This window comes from Mastomys coucha, unplaced genomic scaffold (assembly GCF_008632895.1).
Source record: "Mastomys coucha isolate ucsf_1 unplaced genomic scaffold, UCSF_Mcou_1 pScaffold22, whole genome shotgun sequence".
Lineage (NCBI taxonomy): Eukaryota > Metazoa > Chordata > Mammalia > Rodentia > Muridae > Mastomys > Mastomys coucha.
The window spans coordinates 126065240-126072878 of record NW_022196905.1 but is presented as its reverse complement, the minus strand read 5'-3'; the positions used below and the strand labels follow the sequence as shown (position 1 = coordinate 126072878).

At 41.3% G+C, this 7639-nt stretch overlaps 1 protein-coding gene and 1 long non-coding RNA gene across 8 annotated transcripts in view; one reads left to right on the top strand and one right to left on the bottom strand.

The window, feature by feature from the left end:
* Auts2 (activator of transcription and developmental regulator AUTS2) overlaps positions 1-7639 on the top strand; it is a 1106086-nt gene that overhangs the window by 339125 nt on the left and 759322 nt on the right. The window lies entirely within an intron of this gene.
* Positions 7019-7639, bottom strand: part of LOC116070614 — a 57325-nt gene continuing 56704 nt past the window's right edge. For both annotated transcript variants that reach the window (XR_004110475.1, XR_004110476.1), the window contains one exon: positions 7019-7161. This is a non-coding gene — a long non-coding RNA (uncharacterized LOC116070614). The remainder of the gene's footprint in view (positions 7162-7639) is intronic.

Genomic DNA, 7639 nt, shown 5'->3' with positions numbered 1-7639 from the left:
CTCCCTCCCTCTATGGTATATATACCTTTTGTATGGGAAGACGTCCCATTTTAAGTTCATTTACTGAAGAGGGCATCTGTTCTCTGGTGTGCTTTTCTTTTCACACCTTTGTTAAGGATTAACTTGCTATAGATCCATAGGTTTATTTCTGGAATTTCTATCCTTTTCTCTTGGTGTTGGTGTTGGTGTTGTTTATTCTGGATGACGCCTTGGTCACTGCAGTCCTGCAGTGAGCTTTGAAGTGGTGATGCCAGCTGCTTTATTTTGTCTTAAGATTGTTTTGGCTATGTGGTGTCTTGTTTGTGTCCCTATGAATTTTAGGAAGTTGCCTTTTCTATTTATGTGAAGAATTCCATTGATATTTCAACAAGTGTTCCATTAGATATCTAAATTGTTTCAGCATTCTGTTTCTTCTTATAAAATACTGTAGATGACTAAGATTTTGAAAGAAAAAGAGTTTATTTCAGCTCTTGGTTCTGAACTTTTCAGTCTGTGATCAAATCGTGGCCATTTTGCTTTCTGCCTTTGGGCAAGGTAGCACATCACAGTGAGAATATGTAGCTAACCAACTGTGCTGGACTGATCTTCCACAGTCTCTAATAAGGGCAGTGATTTAGGGGCCTCCCACTTGGGTACTGCTTGCTAAATGTTAATAGTAGTGTCATCACGAGGAGGATACCTCAACACAAGAACTTTAGAGGGCTACTGAGACAAACGATGGCAGGCAATATGGATAATTTAACATTGCTTCCAACTAATGAACATGGAAAGGCTTTACCTTTTCATGTGTGAACTATTTAACTTCTTGTATTAGTGTTTTACAATTGATTTGTAGAAACTTCCAATTCCTTTTTTAAAATTTATTCGTGGTAGCTTTGCTTTATAGCTAAATGTGAATGAGATTGCTTTTTATGATTTTTGTTTTGTTTTTGTTCTTGTAGCAAGTTTGTTACTGAACATAAAATGCTACTAATTTTGTTGGTTGATTTTTCTGTCATATAACCACTAACTTTGCTTTTCTAATGTCTTTTGGTGGAAAATTTGTTTTTCTATATGCAAAATTTGAGGATCAGTATATTAAATGACCAAGTTGTTTTTTTTTTTAATTTTCAAATTACTTGCTTGTGATATTGAAAAAAATTCCCTTTTGAATTTCTACTTTCCTGTCCTAAATTGGTGGTAGAGTGTATGGATGTGTGGTCTGTGTTAGGATTCTGTCTAAACTCCACCCCACAGTTACCTGGCAACAGCCAGGTAGGCCTGACCCACCATAAAAGGGGCTGCTTGCCCCCTTCTCCTTCTCTTGCCCTCTTGATCTCTAACTTCTCTCTTATTCTTGCGCCTCCCTTTCTTGCTCTCTTGCCCTCTTGCTCCCTCTCTCTCCCCATCCCCCACCCCCATGTGCTCATGGCCGGCTTCTATTCTTCTCTACTTTTCTCCCTGCCTTTCTCTGCCTCTACTACCCTCTTAACTCCCCTCCCCATACCTCAAATAAACTCTGTTTTATATTATACTGTCCTGTGGCTAGTCCCTCAGGGGGAAGGGATGCCTAGACATGGGCCTGCAGAGGCACCCCCTCTCCCCCATACCTCACCACACCCCATAGAACATATTCTTATATATCTTTATCTTTTTATAAACATATCAGTCTTATTATTTATGTGTATTTATATTTGTGTTGGTATATATGTACACGTGGAGGTCTGATGTCAATGTTACATCTATCTGTTGTCTTTCTTGATTGTTCTCTGTTGTATTTATTGAGGAAAGGCCTCTGGCTGACCCTGATTCAGCTAGCTTAGCTATTAAGGTACTCAGTGGCATATTGTAGATGGAGGTTCATTGTGTTGTTGTTGCTATTGTTGTTTCCTTGTCAGGGATAAGGTGCTAGCTGTATAGCCTGCGTTGGCCTTAGCGCACCTTCTTCCTTAGTGCTTCCTGAGTGCCTCATTGTTCAGTGAGCACTTTGTGAAGAGATCTTGTCCTGAGAAGATGGCACTTCCTGTTGGAACTGGAGAGTGGTGGGATGCAGTCAAGTGGTTCTGTAAGCACGTAAGCATGCTAGAGGATCTCACGTCCCCTCAGGCCCTCCGCTGGTTCAAGAGGAGTGTCTTTTTCTCATGCCTCTCCTCTTGTGTTCCGCTCTTCTCTTTCCATTTCAGCATGGAGCCTGGCAGAACAGAAATCTGTTTCTGAATTTAGTATGCTATTTTCCTCACCCCTCCTATCCTTACCAACAGTAAGCACTCAGGATGGCAGCTGCTGTATTAAGCCCAAGAGCTTAAAAGATTAAAGCAACCACTAACAGCAGTCAGGAAGAAGTTGCAGGGCCTTTTTTTTTCCAGGAGGGTTGAGTTTTCATTCTGGTGGTTGAGTAGAAAATTGCAAACAGGCTGTGTTCAGCAGCTGGAATGTGCCCCAACATCTGGAGAGACAGCCTTCTGCTCCCTTTCCATTCAACAATGGTCGGCCAGCCTGTGGCGGGGACTGTAGGCATAGGCACTAGAACTCTGTGTGTCTAAGTCATTGACCTCTCTTTGTTAATTGTGATTTTTTTTTTCAGATAAACACCTTCTTTGTAATCCAGGCCAGCATAATGGAAGCCCTTTCCAGTCTTCTGCTCCTTTCAGCTTTGGAATTCTCACCTTGGAGGCTAGAACAGCTGTTAAAACTTTGTGTCTGCTTCTCAAACTTTTCTTCTTGGACCTATTGTATGGCTTCTAGAATTTTCAAAGCCCCGCCTCAGTATTGCCTAACTGTTTGAGCCTCAATATGCACTTACCTGTTCTTGCTTTATTTTCTTTATGGGTGGTATGGTGCTCAGACTCACTCTGCAGTTGAAAATGACTTTGAACTTTTGATCCTCTACCTTTAGAGTACTCAGATTAAAGCTGTGCATCACCCTGCCTGGTTTAGACAGTGCTAAGGATGGAACCCAAGGCCTTGTGGATACTAGACTGGCTCTTACCTCTGAGCCACATTCCTAGCACCAGCTCTTATGTTTGATATTTGCTCAGAGATCCAGGCTGTGGAGATGTGTAATAGCTGCTAATTCCCCCCACACACCAGATTTTCTTTAAGATATTTCCTTTATTTACATTGCAAATTTTATCCCCTCCAAAAACCCTTCTATCCCATCCTCCCCTCATTGCTCACTAACCCACCCACTCTCTCTTCCCTGTCCTGGCACTCCCCTACATTGGGGTATCAAGCCTTCACAAGACCAAGGGCCTCTCCTTTCATTGATGTCCCACAAGGCCATCCTCTGCTACATATGCAGCTGGAGCCATGGGTCCTTCCATGTGTACTCTTTGGTTGGCGGTTTAGACTTTGGCAGCTCTTGGGGTACTGGTTGGTTCACACTGTTGTTCCTCCTATGGGGCTGCAAACCCCTTCAGCTCCTTGGGTCCTTTCTCTAGCTCCTCTATTGGGGACTTTGTGCTTAGACCAATGGATGGCTGTGAGCATCCACTTCTGTATTAGTCAGGCACTGGCCGAGCCTCTCAGGAGTTAGCTATATCAGTCTCCTGTCAGTAAGCATTTGTTGGCATCTATTATTGTATCTGGGTTTGGTATGTATATGGGATGGATCCCTAGGTGGGACAGTCACTGGATGGCCTTTCCTTCAGTTTCTGCTGCAAACTTTGTGTATTTCTGCCATGGGTATTTTGATCCCCCTTCTAAGAAGGACGGAAGTATCCACACTGTGGTCTTCCTTCTTCTTGAGCTTCATGTGGTCTGTGAATTGTATCTTGGGTATTCCGAACTTCTGTGTTAATAACCACTTATCAATGAGTGCATGGCATGTGTGTTCTTTTGTGCTTGGGTTATCTCACTCAAGATGATATTTTCTAGTTCCATCTATTTGCCTAAGAACTTCATGAATTTATCATTTTTAATAGCTGAGTAGTACTCCATTGTGTAAATGTGCCACATTTTCTGTATCCATTCCTCTGTTGAAGGACATCTGGGTTCTTTCCAGCTTCTGGCTATTATAAATAAGGCTGCTATGAACATAGTGGAGCAGAATTAGACAGCATTCTTTATTTTATTTTTTTATTGATTATTTTATTGATTTACATTTCAAATGTCCCCATTCCTGGTCTCCCCTCTGCAACACCCTCACATCTCCCCCACCCATTTGCCTCTAAGAGGGTTCTCCCCACCCACCCATTCACTCCTGCCTTACTCCTCTAGCATCCCCCTTCTCTGGGGCAACAAGCCTCCACAGGACCAAGTGTCTCTGCTTCATTGATGCCAGATAAAGCAATCCTCTGCTACATATGTAGTGGGAGCCATCTTTGGTTCGGTTTGGTTTGTCGGGGACTGGTTCGTTGATATTGTTGTTCTTCCTGTGGGGTTGCAATCCCCTTCAGCTCCTTCAATCTTTCCATTATCAGAATCTTTGAAGGTGGATGTAGATTACTGAGCTCATTTTTCTTTCACTTGTACTTTTCTAATTTCAGTTAGAATATTAGTGCGCAGGATCAACTGCAACGAAGCCTCCCGTGTCACACACAGGACTATTTCAGATTGTGTAATTGGAAGAAACTGGTCCCCTGGAAAATGGTAGTGTTGGTCAACTTTTCCCCTGATTTTACTGAGGGTGTATGTGTGGGGGGGTGTTTCACACTAAAATTCCTGAACAGTGAACTCCAGGGTTCGTTCTTTCTCCTAGATGACCATCTCTTTACATGGCTACTGGGGATTGAACTCAAGTTCTCTTGCTTGCAAGTCCCTTTTTATCTTTGCCATCTTCTCAGACAGGTGGTATTTTATTTTTGTACTTACATACTTCATACTCCACTGGCAGTTTGCTTCCTCTACAATATGAAATTGTCACCATGATCAAGCTCATTAGCAAACACTTAAACTCACATCCGCACCACTTTTTCTGAGGTGAGAGTATTTATATTCTGACAGTACTGTATCCTGGCTGGGCTTGGTTGTATATGCCTTTAATCACAGAAGACAGAGGCAGATGGATTTCTGAGTTCCAAGCTAGCCAGGGCTTCACAGTTAGACTTTGTCTCCAAAATAAAATTGAATGAAAATAAAATTTAAAAAAAACAAAACTGCTCATTTTTGAACTGTTTCATTATTTTATACACAGGAAACCCGAAGGTCAGAATAATGTTTTGACTGAAAACCACAGCCTGGTATATTGGTTTGAGAGGTCTAGAACCTGTTTCTATTGAGTTATGTTACAGAGTCACTTCGCTGAAATTTAGTGGATGGTAATCTTTCTGTTCTTGGTTCTATACCAAGAAAGTAGTTAATATTTGGTTTCTTTATTTAGGATTCTTAAAGCTAGTGTAACATTTGAATAAGTCAAATAGATTTGGACTTGTCAATAAGAACCTTTTATGATGGCTGGGGCATCAAAATTGAGCTTTCAGGCAGATTGATTGGTAATTTTCTGTGATACCATATAGGTTTTCTTGGATTTTCTAGTAAATACATTTTGCATATTGCTTAAAACTTTGGATTGCCTTCATAGATAACAAAAACTATTCTATGGGAAGCTGGAGAGATAGAGAGGCTGATTGTGTGTGTGTGTGTGTGTGTGTGTGTACACATATACATCTACCTGTGCTTGTGTGCACTCACACTTGAGGTCAACCTTGGGAATTGTTTCTCAGGATACCATCTACTTTGTGCTTTGAGTTAGGATCTCTCACTAGGACCTGGTGCTCACCAATTAGGCTAGGCTGACAGGCTATGATCTGATACCCTAGGGATCCATTCATGCTTTCCCAGCACTGGGATTTCAGGAGCATACCACCATCCTGCTTTCTGTTGTTGTTTGCTCTGGTTTGGTTGTTGTGGTGGTTTAAACATAGATACTGGGGTTGTACTGAAGTCCTCATGCTTGTGTGGCAAGCACCTTATCCACCAAGCGATCTCCCCAGCCTAAGAGTGGCTGATTTTTAGGTGATATTCGTGTGTGTGTGTGTGTGTGTGTGTGTGTGTGTGTTTGTGTGTGTGTGTCTGTCTGTCTGTCTGTCTGTCTGTGTCTATGTCTATGTCTGTCTGTGTCTGTATCTAGAAAGAAAATAAATGGTATTTATTTCCTTTATCATGTTAGGGAAGGAAAGGAGTTGTGCTTTGTGTAGATTCATGGGTAATGATCTGTGTTTCAGAGCCATGGGCGTGACTTACCTTGGTTACTTACCTTGTATCTTTGCTCTCTTGGTCTAGCCAAGGAGCTTGCTGGCTAGAACATTTCCAGATGTGGAGAGTGCTCCTACAAAACTGATCTTGACTGTGCTGTATCGCATATATTCAAGTTTCCCTACCAGGGATTCTCTGTATCTCTAACATGAATATCTACTGTGTGCCAAACATCCTAGAGATATTCTGGTTTCCTGGAGTACCCACAGCCACCTTTTAAAGTAGGTATTATTCTCTCTCCTTTTTATGTAAGGAAAGGAAAGGCCTAAAGAGTGTTTTCCCTAAATGACACACTCAGTATAGATATGACATTTCAGATGAAATGTCACTTCTAATTGTTATCCTTTCCAGCATTGCCACAGCTGCTGTCTCACCTCCTCTGCTTTCTTTCCTTGGCATTTCTACCACAGCAACTCTTCAAGCATCCCAGGGTATACTTCCTCCAGAGGTATGGACTTCAAAATGTTTCTGTTGCAGCTCATACAGTTAAAACTGTATTTTAGGGGCTGACAATATTGCTCAACAATGACCCATGCTTATTGCTTCTCAAAAGGACCCAACTTTGGATCCTAAAATCCATGTTGGGTAGCTAAAATTTTTCTAGATCCAGAGGATCCACTATGTTCTCAACATGTTCTTTATCGGGTAAGACATGTTCACATGCACAGACTCATTTTCACATGATCAAGATCTCCTCTCTTTTTCTCTCTCACTCTCAGTCTCTCTCTACCAATACAGCCTGTGCTCATATACATAAATGGTCAAAAGTAAATGCACACTCATGCTTATGTATAAACATCAGGGAACTTAGTTTCATGAAAAGATACCCTTACCATTTTCAGGGTGCTGTAGAAGTTCCTTTTTTCTTAAACTTCATTAACATATATACATGTGAGGGGTGTGTTTATTTACTAAATAGATTCTGTAATCAAGCCTTGAAGAGCTCTAAGTTGAATCTCTTCTTCCTCCAGCCTCATCACATGGTTTCTGGAACACATAGAGAGGAAAAGGGGTGAATTAGATTTACTTTGTATCTTTAGTAAAAGCATTAAACATCATTCATACTTAATACCTAGTTTCATATTGTTCCCTCATAGGGGCTGTGAGTTAGTAGGGCCACACTCCATAGGGTGTTGAAGTCCTGAAGAGAATTCTCAAAAGTCAGATGAGTTCAGCCCTACTTTACAAACTTTTGTAAGATCTGTTTCAGTGTCTATGGCTCATAATGTGTGTTAATTGGTTATTATTTTCTTACAGCAAAGAGGGCTTACATATGGTGGTTTTAATGACAAATGTCCCCTATATGTTCATATATTTTAATATTTATGGAACATTTCTTAAATGGAGCCTTACTGAAATATGCCACTGGCTTCGAGGGTTTATGGTTTTATCCTACTTCTTTCTGTCTGTCTGTCTGTCTGTCTGTCTGTCTGTCTGTCTGTCTGTCTGTCTCTCTCTCTCTCTC